Here is a 12,968-nt window from a genome sequence, read left to right as displayed (position 1 = left end):
CAAGAAGCCACTGGTTTCAATAAAGATTTTTCCCCAATCTGCAAGTAGAATTCCCAATAAGCATGATGAAGAATCTCATTGTAAGGATTTTATTTGTCCACATTTAATGTTTGCATAAAACTAAACATCAACCATGCTAGATTTCAGAGGAAATGACAGGATACCTTAACCATCTTCAGAGAAAGTGACTATTTATCTAGTTTCTCTATATGCTCTCTGATAGCACTTCAGAATTTTTTAGCTGATGGATTTCCACTGTGGACTTGAAACATGTTAAGTATTTATAGAAGATATTTATTGAATTCCCAGGGTATCTCAGTAAGAAGAGAAGAAAGTGCTTTGAATTCCGGTGCAACCCGTGATCTGATCCTTTTCCCTAATATTCCTCAGACCACTCCTTGCCACCCACACATACTGTGTTGCTTAGTAATTTCAGGTTGTTTGAAATTCCTATTGCTGTGAAAAGTGTACATGTCTGTCTTGCAGGTATTACCTCCTCTGCCCCTGTGACTAGACTGAAGTTTAATGCAGAGAGGTCAAGAGTGGCAAGATATGTGAACCATTGCACACCCTTTCAGTGTGTCCTTTAAAAACAGTGTATAACATTCCATTTTCCTTTTTTTGGTAAAAATAGCTAATAGTTCATCATCAGTGACTAGCAAGGTCGTTGTTCTGTAAAGCTGCTAATGTCAAGTGGAAAACACAAAACAAATTAATTCTGCATCTTCTAAACAGAAAATGCAATAGAAGTTATGAAATTAACACTTTCAATATAAATTAGTGCAAGTAATCTCAATAGAAGACAGGTGTTGCTAGACCAGCTTCATCTTATTTGGCATATGGGAATACTTTTCAGTCAAGAGAAGCATGGGAGCATCCTTCTCCATAACTGTACAGTAAGCATGAGGAATTTCAGGTTACTGCGCATGTAATATGAGCAGCTAAACTGGTAACACATTTTCATGATTGTACATTGTGATGATGACTGGACAAGTATTTTGTGATTTGATACTGCTTCTGGCAAAGTGAATGAATGCCAAGATTGCCAGAGCATCAAAGGAAACATTTTTAATTTAAGTATGCATGCTGAGATGCAGCTGTGCCAATACATGCATATTTATTGGATCTGGCCAGGAGGCAAATGCGCAGCTAATTAAACCATAGTAGTGCTGGCAAAGGTTTGATTCTAAAGGCCTGGGTTGTTGAAGACTTAGCTGAGATGATCTTGGTGGATATAGAAGCAATTTAAAAATAAAATAACCCTAGGCAATGTTAAACTTGGACCCTGATAACCTGGTAGTTAGTTTTCAACGGGATCAGGATACTCTCTAGCAGTAGGAAAGGCTCAAGAAAATAATATTTATACTATTTCCATACAGTTCCATGGTTTTGTTTGTGTAACTACTAGATGTTGCATCAGGATGCCATGATCAAGGTGAGCTTAGGAAATAGATTAGCTCATACTTTGTTTAGTTGAATTATAAACAGGAGACCTACATCTTCCCAGGTGCTAGTAAACCTCTTCACAACAGTTTCTTCTCATTTACCAGCACATAACAGGTAATCCAGTCTCAGAAAGTCCCCTTCTGTGAAAGTTTAGGTACAGTAGATTTCTAACTATTCACTTCTCTGTGAAAGTTTTGCAAGAAGATGTGCAGCATGTTGGTTTTGGTGTTTGAAAGGAATGTCTGTGCACTAGGAACTGCACTGAGACACTGCTTACCCCTGGGCAGCTCAATGGCTGACTCTCAGCCTGCATTGGACTTCTGGGCCAAATTTTAAACAAGTGAAAATTGCATTAAAATAATTTAATTCTTGTAATTTAGATTAGGTTTGAATCTTTATTATTCCATGTAAAAACATCATATTAAAAAAGAGAATTTATAATTCTTTCATAATCCTAGGTAGGCAGCATCACCAGCTTCAGGCTTTAAAAGAGTCTGTTCTCATATTCTTCCTAATCACAAGACTGACTTAAAATTCCTGAAGTTTAAAAAGAAATGCATAAAAATAGAGTTTTATTATTATTATTGTGTTGGCATTTTAGCCTTAAGGTACACATTTTTAAGGGCTTCCTCCATGACCATGGAGGCAAGTGATATATTTTAAAAAATTAATGAATGAAAACTGAATTTAGAAACTGACATAATGATATGACTGCTGAAGCAAAAGTTATGAGAAATGTGTAAAATCTTTCAATACAGACAGTAAAATCCAGATAACTGGAGCAGGTACCCATTTGATTGGGATATTTTAGCCTTTCTCATGGGATCTTATTCTACCTCTTCTTCCATGAGTGCAGTTAGTGAATTGGTCATTGAATTTTTTATCCCCCTTGAGCAGGCTGTAGGGAAGTGTCCTATCTACTCCCCAACAGACTGTGTTCAGATCAGCTTACTGCCTTGGAATGTAACTGGGAGAAGGAAGGGAGGAGACAGGAAGAAATAGCTGAACATAAATTAAATAAACAAACAAATTCTGTAGCCTACTATAACCAAACCAAGACTGAGCATGATTTGTTCCTTCTGCTTTCTATGTGAGTTGTGAGGGGATTTTAAATTTTTTTTTAACCTTACAGCATAATATGTGTAGTCTAGCAAACAGCTACTTTTCACAATGAGTTATTCTGAACAAATTGTTGATTAACCAGAGAAAATCAAACTCTGAGAACCAGTATCATTCCTTCTGAGTCACAGACTCCCAGCTTGTTTATTTAGTGTCACCCATAGTCTGTCATGGCTGACCTAAAACTATCAGAAACAGCCTCAACTGCAGCCAAGCATAAACAAAAATCTGAACTGAAGGTGCAAGGGGACTCCCATTCTAAAGATAAGATCTATTGCTGTAATAGCCCTTGATTATGATGACCAAATTAAAAAAAAAAAAAAAAAGAAAAAAAGAAAGAAAGAGAAAAGACCAAACGGCAAATACACAGGCAGATTTTTGTTTATTTGTACATGGAGGGAGGGAAAGAAATCATTTACAGAGAGGAAGACATATAGGGAATAGGGTTTCATTACATGTCAGTGTTTCTCAACAGTTTATAAAACATGATTTTGTGAAACTAAAGGTTTGCTTGTGGTCGTCTCTGTTTGCTTAATGACATTTTGTAAAGTGATAAAATTCACATGGAGATAGCAGAGAGAGAAAGGGAATCTGCCAGATGGTTATCTGTTGGTAGAGTGTTTTTCACCCTTCCTTCCACCTACAGCACAGAAGCCCTGGTTTTACACTGAAGACAGATTTGCATTAGAAGATACCACATATGAATAAAAGTCTCATATATTATGCTTCAGGTGTGTGAAAGATTTGTAAATTGCTGGTGACACAGGTAATGGAGGTGACTCATGTGTGACAAAAGCTGACTAGTTATTTAAAAGATGTGATTTTCAGACAACTTTCTATTTTCATTGTAATCAGTTTCCCTGAATTCATGGGGGTTTCTTTAAAAATAGGAAAAATTAAAAAAGATTTAAACACAAACTTTGAACATCCTGATGTATAACCACTGCTGCTGTTGTGGGAAAAACTGCTTGTACTCTGCAGTCGTGCCAAGGGCTTGGTCACTTGGCCATTTTAAAGGTCAGTTCCTGTCTTTAGCTTAATGCTCAATGTGTTACAAGGTCTCATTCCTTATTGTGTAGGTAAATTAAATCTTCAAAGCTCAAAACTTCAGTGGGGGTAGTTGTGGGAGTTTGTGCTGTAGAAGAAGTAGTCTGCACTTTTATTGACATTTACTGAAGAGATTAAAGGAGGGAAGAACAGTAATGAGATGACTCTACTAGTGTATTTTTTTTCAAAATGCGTAAATTCAAAGATCTACTAGCAAATAGATGTCCTGAGAAATTTTATAAATATGCATATTTCAGAAATTATTTTGATTTGACCCATATTTCTTAAAAACTCATGAAAATTTAAGTCCTTTTTTTTTGCAATTAACAAAACCTTAGATATGTTATGGCTCAATACTTCTGTATTTCCTCTCTATCTTTCTTTATTAATTTCATTTTTTCTTTTAATCAAACTGCATTGGCTATTCAGTAGCATCAATGGTCTATTCAATGGCAGCTCTTAGACCCTTAGAATGTACCCAAATGCTTGTCATGCATCATAGCTTCTCTCATATTAGCAAAAAACCTGTTTGACAACTACAGAGCAACGTTAACTTTCACTTGTAATCCAGCCTAAAAATTCTTATGTATTAGTTTAGTCTGTCACCACTTTGGCACAGGGAATAACTATCTATCTGACCTTTTTATTTGGCTGGAAAGAGCTTCATTGTTCTGTGTTCTGTATAGGAGAAATGCACAGAGTGTTGGAGGCTTTGGCATATTGATTAAAAAGCAAACAAACAAACAAACCCCCCCCCCCCCTTTATTTGGTTTCAAAGTTTCAAAATTAAAAAAAAAAATCTGCTTGGAGCTAATGTGAGGTATATCATATTTACTTGTTAATTAATCCTCTCTTTTCTTGCCCTGCAAAGGATATATCTTGATTCAGGCCTTTACAACAAAAGGCATTTGGGAACCTTGGTCTTAAAAAAACCCCAACCAACCAAAAACCAACACAAACAAACAAACAAACAAACAAACAAACAAAAGTGGATATGGGAAAGACAGCAAAGACTAGTATTTAATGGAAATTTCAAATTCACATTTTGTAATCTCCTAGCCAGGAAGAACTCTGGAAAAGTCTCTTAATGTAAAACCAGCATGCATGTGTGCTGAATGTATGCCCAGAAACACATTCTTAATAAAAGGAGCTTAGGAGGAATGCATTATGGAAGTGATAAGCACTCATCTACTCTTATTTATTTAATTATAGGGGAAAATATAATTTTGAGAAAAGCCATGTGGAATTTGTTGCTTATATTTGTATACTCAACATGAAACATTCTTTATGATTGTCATTGTAGACACTGTTATTTTGGTCTGCTGTGACTGCCCAACATTCATCTGCTGCAAAGGAAAATGTCTTCTTGAAATTGTGTGGGTTTTATTGACCCAGATATAAATCTTGACTACTTTTGGTGGGTTAAATAAGGAAAAAGGAATTCTCTCTGGTAAAGAAACCTCTGTAAGTCTGATATGAAGATCTCTAAGTGTCTGCAAGCTGGCTGAAGGAATACATTGCTTCCCCCAGGGTGACATTACACCTTAACTGGCAGTTTAGCACAGACTAGCAGTGTTTTGCACCAATCTGTCTTCCTGGTTGCTGACCAGGGCCCAGTTTGGCTGTAGATTTGAGTATTCTGTTGAAAGGCAAAGCTTAAGAAGAATTTAGATATCAAGGTGCTTAGCATGAATACATGCACTTTAATAAGTTGGCTGCAGAGAGGCAAATGCTTTGTGAGGGTAAAATGTCATTGCTATGGTTTTCCATAGGAGGAAATGTTAACCTTTGCTCTTCTAGCACTTGCTGCTTCTGGCACTTTTTCTCAATGAGGACATTTGTGAAGCTGGGAAAGATCCTGGAAGGAGAAGGAATCAGAACACATGCAAAGCTCAGCACAGTGGTGAAATATAAGCTTTCAGCAGCACAGAGCCACAGTTCTGTACTGTGGCTGAAAGTTGTTCACCCTTGAAAGCTTTTCAGTGGTCAGGCTGAAATATGTATCTTGGTGAGTAACTAGTGAACAAGTGTCAGCAGCAGTAAAAATGCCAACACATTTCACAATTCTTTTGGCTTTCTTAACACAGACAAGCATGTTTACTGAGGTTTATTTTGCCAACGTACTAAATTGATAATACTGTGAATACCACATAACTATATGTTGGCTACTGACTCTATACCATTATTTATTCCAAAGCCTCAGAGTCAGTTCTTATTTGCAAATAACTTGGGATAGCAAGCAGCTGATGAATAACTATGCCCTGCCATTTTTCAGTACATATAGTATCCTGCAGCTTTTGTAAATATATTTAGAATTACTTTATTTCACTGTTTAGTGATTTAATTCTCCTACTTACAAAGTATGATTTCTTTTAGCCAGTCTAGTAGCCAGTGAATACACATGCTGAGTGTATTCTTTTACAATGTCAAAAAAATCGCTATTATCTATGATTTTCAAATGGTGATTTGCAAAGAATATGTTGTCCAAAAAGGCAGTGGCTCATCAGCTTTTGTTGTTGCTTCTCCTTGTTTTCCACTGCCTCGTTGCAAAAAGAAGTAAAAGTACAGCATTTAAATGGTGCTCTTCTTTTTAGCAAGTAATTGTTGGAATTGCCATGGACAATAAAACAATTGCCATGGACAGTAAAAAAATTGCAAATGAAAAAGGAAGGAGCCCATGATAGAATCTCTTCATTAGGATAGATATTACAAGATACCACTTCTGATTTCAACAACATTTTCTTTATAAAAAAAAGTTACTCAGACGCTGGAAATATAAGACAACGGTGTAATATTATTTACTTTGTATTGGAGACTCTTTACTCACTCATTAAAGTATATGGAGAGAGTCTGACTAAATTTTGGTTCATAGTATTTGGGTAAGTCTTAAAAATGGTAAAACTTTGTGTTAGTTTATCTGCACTTAGTTTTAGTTCAATCTGTGGTTAGTTTTACTGTGGCAAACACAGTAAACATATGATTATATTTCTCATTAGTTATTTGGGATTATTCTGATCAAAGTAGAAGAAAAGATTTGTTGCCTCTTTTTGACTTACACGTTTTTAAGCTATATTTCCCTGGTTTTAGAATTTTATAACTTGACAGGAAAAAAACGTGATTTTGGTTGAAATTGCAGACAAGGTCTCAACTGCAAAAAAACACTTCACTCCAAATTTCAAAACACTGTGTCATATCCAAATAATACAACAAATCATAATGAAGTGTAATTAGAATGGGATGCCTCTTAAAATGGACAAGTTTTTTCAGAAATTCAGGGCAGTTTAAGAGACAGGCTGTGTTAGTTCAGGAAGCTGCCAGTGCCTGTACCTCAGCAAAGCATTTCACCTCATGCTTCCTTCAAACATGTGACTTGATTCCTAGATAATGAGTGAATTTCAGAGTACCTTGTAAACCCTGTGGTTCAAGAAGAAATCCACTCTTTTTTGCAGTTTCTGATAGACTTGGGACAATATGAATGTTTACTAGAACCCAGCATTTTGTTAAACACTAATGTGATAAAATTACTGATTTATGTGGAAGCAACTCCTGGTATATGACCTTCTCTCATTCTCCTCCTTTTCTTTATTAAATAGGCCTATTCATCCAGCCATCTATGCAAATAAGCATGCTTCTTTGAAAACAGAATTCATGTTGCTTGAAGTTCCTTTTATTCCAATAAAGTTGGGTAAATAAGAAGGCTTAGTTTAGCACAACAAGCCATGTTCTAGTCTTAATAGACTAATGTCTCAGCAAGATATTCATCCACAACTGATGAGAAACTTTTTTTCAACCTGTTTGTTCCAGAAATAATATTCTTTGTCCACACCATAAATCCTTCTGCCTTCCATAAAAGAAAATCATTGTAATACACCAAAACATTTATTTCAAGTAAGTTTCCTAGATGAATCATACTTGAAACTTCATGGCAGAATAACAAAATTTCAGCTTGCAACTTTTGATTTAAAGTTTCTTTTGCATTTTGATCTAATGTTAAGAAACATGGCTATTAAATCATGAAATTTTCTCAGAAAAGCTTTTTCTTGATTAATAGGTACAACAAAATTGAAACTTTTTAGAAAGTAAATAAAACAGTTTATTTCTCAGTTTCCCTCTTCTTCCCTTGTAACTCACTGCATAAACATACCTACAAGCAGCTCCAAAATAACATTCAACATCATATGAAGTTCTTTCCTAATACATCGATATTTCGTTCAGGCTGCAACTGTGGTAAATATTTCTCTCCCTTTCTGCTCCCTCCCTTCTCCAAATCTTGGGTGTTTTCTATGATTCTGTGTCATTGTGAGTAAAATGTCAATATGTGTAATGACACAGCACAGTGAAAACACATATTTTCATATTCATGTAAACTCATGTAATTGTAAATTAGGCTGTGCCACCCGCTATCATAACATACTTCATGTGAAAAGATGCTAAATTTACTTGACCTACTTTCATCTTCATGTTTAGGAAACAGGGTATAAGAAGTAAACAAAGTAGTTGTGCCTCATGCAGGAGATGATTATTGTTTGAATTTATGATTCATGCCTTGAGCAAAATTTTGTTTGTGGTCTCATTTGCAACCATAATTTATATCTTTACTAGGGATATACTGTGTATTTGGGAGGTTATATATTAGGCATGCTTTGTACTGGAACAGTATTCTAGCTTTGGGTATAGTATTTTCTATGTTTCTGGTAGCTATAAAATTTTTTGGCATAACATTTATTGTAGTAAATATGGAATTTAAAATTTTTTTTAGAATTGCAATTACCCTTAGGATCGTCCTATTATATTTACATCAATGCACTTGTTACAGCTAAATCAAGCTAGTATTTAAAAGAGTTGTTAATTCTACAAACAATGAGTCATAAATGCAAGTATTTTCTTTTTCAGTATTTCCTAGCCACAGTGTTCAGTTTCTAATAATAAGTGTTTCATTTAAGTTAATCTGTATTTTTAACCCAATCTAAACCAAACATAGTTGAAAATTTCTGAAGTCCAATGAAGTCATCTTTTCAGAGAAGGATTTAATTACAGAATTGTTCTATTATCTGGTAAAGCAGACTGAATAAACTTAGATCTGTTTAATGAAAATCTATGAAGGATGTAGATTTGGAGAAAAAATAACATGGGGAAAAACAATAGATTGCCTAATATATAATAATGCACTACCACAAAACAGTCATTACAAAATGGACTTTTCTATCTTTAATGTTTATGAATCTATTATTCTCTTTGGATTGCTGTTTACTGTGACATTCCTGTGAGCTGTCAGATAAAGTCACAACCGATAGAATCACAGATGATATGCCTGATCATTTTTCTTTTCTTTTTTTTTTTAGTGCATCTTTCCTTCCAAATGCAGATTCTTTACAGATGAAATCTGGTTTTGAATTACAGAAATACAGTTACTAACCCTCAGGTGGCAGGACTGCAATAATTTCACCTTGGTCTTTCAGAAGGTAGAAAATTCTAATTCTAATACCCTGAGGAGTAGGAGAGTTTTATTTAGCCATGGGACATCCATGGAAATCTGTTCTTACATAAAGACTGCACACGGATCCTGACACCTCCAGCAAAAAGACACAAGGTCCGACCCTGTTCCAAAATTTCTGAGCTCACTGTCTGCCCCAATACCTAATTCCTGAAAGAGTGGTGTTCAGGAAATGTCATTGGCCTCCTTTTCTTTGCCTGAATCATAGTAGAGGAACTAAATGAAAACAAAGTGTGTTGTATTCAATATCTACTAGTTCTACAACTAGTCATGCAATTCTTTCTTTCACCTCCTAAATCTGTGGACTCCTGACTTCATGAAATGATTAAGGAGACCTTAGACCTGACATGGTGCCCAAGAGGAATGCAGTGAAGATCTCTACTTGTACCCTCACTCCCTTTAGTACTCTTAATGCTCAGGAAGTTAACCAGAGCACCCAGTATCTAATGGGAAGTGAAAGACAAAATGTTTTGCCTTCTTGTCCTCTTTCCAACCTTCCATTCCACTGCTGTGGGAAAACAAAGAGGGTTCCACAGTGGTGGTCAAGGTGGAAGTGGTGACCCATGTTGCCCAAATGGGAATCTAGGATGAACTAATTCTCCATCCTTGCTCTGTTCCTTAAGAGAACTGAGAAGCAGCAAGTCTCAACAAACTCATGTTACTCAAAGACATTGATACATGAGAGAGAAGAGTCTTACTGACTAGTCTAAAGGAGCATGCCAAATTACTTTTCAAAGACAGAATCATTTCACCTACTTGTGAGAGCTAAATTTCAAGAATATTAAAAGGAAGAAAATTACTGCATGATAGGGAGCTGCCATTGTAATATGTGCTGCTTAGTGCTCGAACATTGTAACTGTCAAGCTGATTCTATTATGAAAAAGGGAGTAATTTAACATTATTTAATATTCACAATATGCACATATTGAATGGAAGTGTATGTAGAATGTAAGGCCCTGTTTCAGCATAAATGAAATTTTAATCACAGGAGTACTTCTATTGGTTTTAATAGGATAACTCTTATTCTCACTTTTATGCATGTGCATAATAAATAAGATGTTACTAACGAATATGTTTAAAAATCACTGAGGTATTGCTTTCAAGAAAATATAGGATATTCTAACTTCTCAAATGCTTCTTTCTCAGGTTGTGGGATTGATTCTCCATTCCACATTGCCTACCAATTTCCAGTTTTATTCTGTTAGCTATATCAGGGCCTTCCTTTAGTACATGGGTAGCATGAAAATAAATGAGAACAAAATTTAGTTTAATTGGGGTATTTCCCAAGTAGTGAAGGTTTAATGCCGTTACAGCAAGTTAGCTGACTAGTGCTCAGATGGGAAAGATGGAAAATATAGGAGGATGTGTGTAACTATAGAACTGACTACTTTGCAGATTGATGCTTGAAATGTACAAGACGTGGCAAATAGTACCATGATTTACCTTAATGTTCTGGTACAACACATCAGGAACATCCGTCGCTTTGGAAAGGTGCTCAAAAACCCCTGTAGGTTCTCCAAGGATCTACAGATAGCCAATAGTTTACAGAAATCCTGTCTGGTTTGGAACCTGCCTGCCAGCACCATTTTTGTCTTCTTTGAGTCCTGGCAGGTTTCTGCTTCTGCATTTTGTTCAGTGATTGCAATGTGATATGCAGAGATGTCTTTGGGAGTAGAAAGTGGCACCTAAGATCTGCTCAACCTTCTGTCTCCTCCAGCCCCTCAATGGCTGCATAGGTAAGAGCTTGTTCTTTACTGCACCCTTTTCATCTTGCTTTATTTGCTGTATAACAGTAAAGAATTGGCAGATTAGCTGAGGAATATTTTTTTAATTATTTTTTATTTTATATTGCATTTTATACAGTTGACAAGTAAATCTGTTTAGGGGCTACTTTAGTCCAGGTAGGTGAACTATCTTCTTAGTAAGGACTGTAAGATAGAAAAGGGAGAGAACTTGCCACTAGTGACAATAAAATAGCAAAGCTAATTTATTATATGAAATATATATAATTTATAAATGGAAATACAATGAAAAGACCAAAATAAAGGTGTAAGTACAGATGGTTATCCCCAAACAGATTTTAGAAAATTAGTTTTCTAGATTATCATGTCATTTTAGTAGTAAGTGCTAATATTAGGAGAGTGACATGAAGATATCTGAAAGCATTAGGTCTAATCTCCATGTTTCTTCCTATTCCACAGAATAGGAAAATTGTGGCAATATCTTTTAAATGACGGGCTCAAATATCTGCAATAGCAGTGTAAATTTTGGACTTCAGCAAGTATTTTTAATGTTACTGCCTTTACATAATTACCTTAATGTGAAGAAAGGCATATCATGCTCCATTGGTCCTTGTGTGTGCTTTAAGGAAAAAAAAAAATCTTTCTATAAAAAGCTTCTTAGCTTTAATTGAGCAAAAGAGTTCATATGGGGTCTGGAGTTGCAGCTCATAATTTCTGTAGACAGGTTAGGTTGCTGCGTGATGATCCTAATTAAATTATATAAAAGCATTGAACTAGATAAAGCAAAGTAGCCGCTCCATCAGCTCAGCAGGTGAATCGAGCTGGTGCAGGAGCCTGGGTTCGCCCGCACGGTTCTGCTCCTCGCTCGGCTGAGTGCGCCGGCGAGCCGCTCTGCGGAGCTGCTGTGGGCACCTTTGGTCCATAGGTGGCAGCATTGTCAGCGTTTGCGGAGGCGCGGGATGCTTCCAGGAATTCTGGGCTCGCTCCAGACCTCCCCCACTCACAGCGCTGTGTGATCAGGGCTGAGTTAACATCGTCACATACTCACCTCAGGTGAAATAAAATGGACTGAAGCGTTTGGGTCAAAAATTAGGCTGTGCTTCTTCGGAGTTTTATTCCCTCCTTTTCCTTTTCCTTTTTTCCTTTTTTTCCTTTTTTCCTTTTTTCCTTTTCCTTTTCCTGTTCCCCTTTTCCTTTTCCTCTTCCTCTTCCTCTTCCTCTTCCTCTCCTCTCCTCTCCTCTCCTCTCCTCTCCTCTCCTCTCCTCTCCTCTCCTCTCCTCTCCTCTCCTCTCCTCTCCTCTCCTCTCCTCTCTCCTCTCCTCTCCTCTCCTCTCCTCTCCTCTCCTCTCCTCTCCTCTCCTCTCCTCTCCTCTCCTCTCCTCTCCTCTCCTCTCCTCTCCTCTCCTCTCCTCTCCTCTCCTCTCCTCTCCTCTCCTCTCCTCTCCTCTCCTCTCCTCTCCTCTCCTCTCCTCTCCTCTCCTCTCCTCTCCTCTCCTCTCCTCTCCTCTCCTCTCCTCTCCTCTCCTCTCCTCTCCTCTCCTCTCCTCTCCATACTGAGATTTAAAGGTCATTTTCATGTGAATGCACCAAAATCTTCACCTCATCTAAGGGAAAGAAAAAACCCACAAGACTGAGTGAGACACTGTCTGTGCAAACCTCACTTGGCATTCTTTGTTATTGAAAATAGAACCTTATTGTGAAATGATCTTCCCTAGTGGAAAAGTACATTCTGTGGAAGTCATCACTCTCCCAGGCTTAAAATTCATGACTTCCAGAGTTCTCATGTGTGTATTTATTTGGTTCAGGACAGAGATTTTGGGAGAGATTGGGGTGGCAGGTGTGGGGGTTTGCTTTGGTTTTGGGTTTTGCGAGGGGTTTTTTTGTTGGTTGATTTTCGAGAGCTCTAGCAGTCCTGGTCATTGGATGGGTCCTGTTTCCACAGATCTTTTGGCTTACTATCAAAAAGCAGGAAAAAACCTTTACATTTCACAATACTTGAAGATTTTTTCAATATAACCTGACATTGTGAATCAATTTCCCTTTTTAAAAAATATTTAAGTTAACTTTATTTATGTCACTTCTTAAAGTTAGCAGAACTGTGGGAACATCAGACATCAGA

Source organism: Haemorhous mexicanus, chromosome 6, assembly GCF_027477595.1.
Source record: "Haemorhous mexicanus isolate bHaeMex1 chromosome 6, bHaeMex1.pri, whole genome shotgun sequence".
NCBI lineage: Eukaryota > Metazoa > Chordata > Aves > Passeriformes > Fringillidae > Haemorhous > Haemorhous mexicanus.
The sequence above is the reverse complement of the archived record's forward strand: the minus strand, read 5'-3'. Positions refer to the sequence as shown.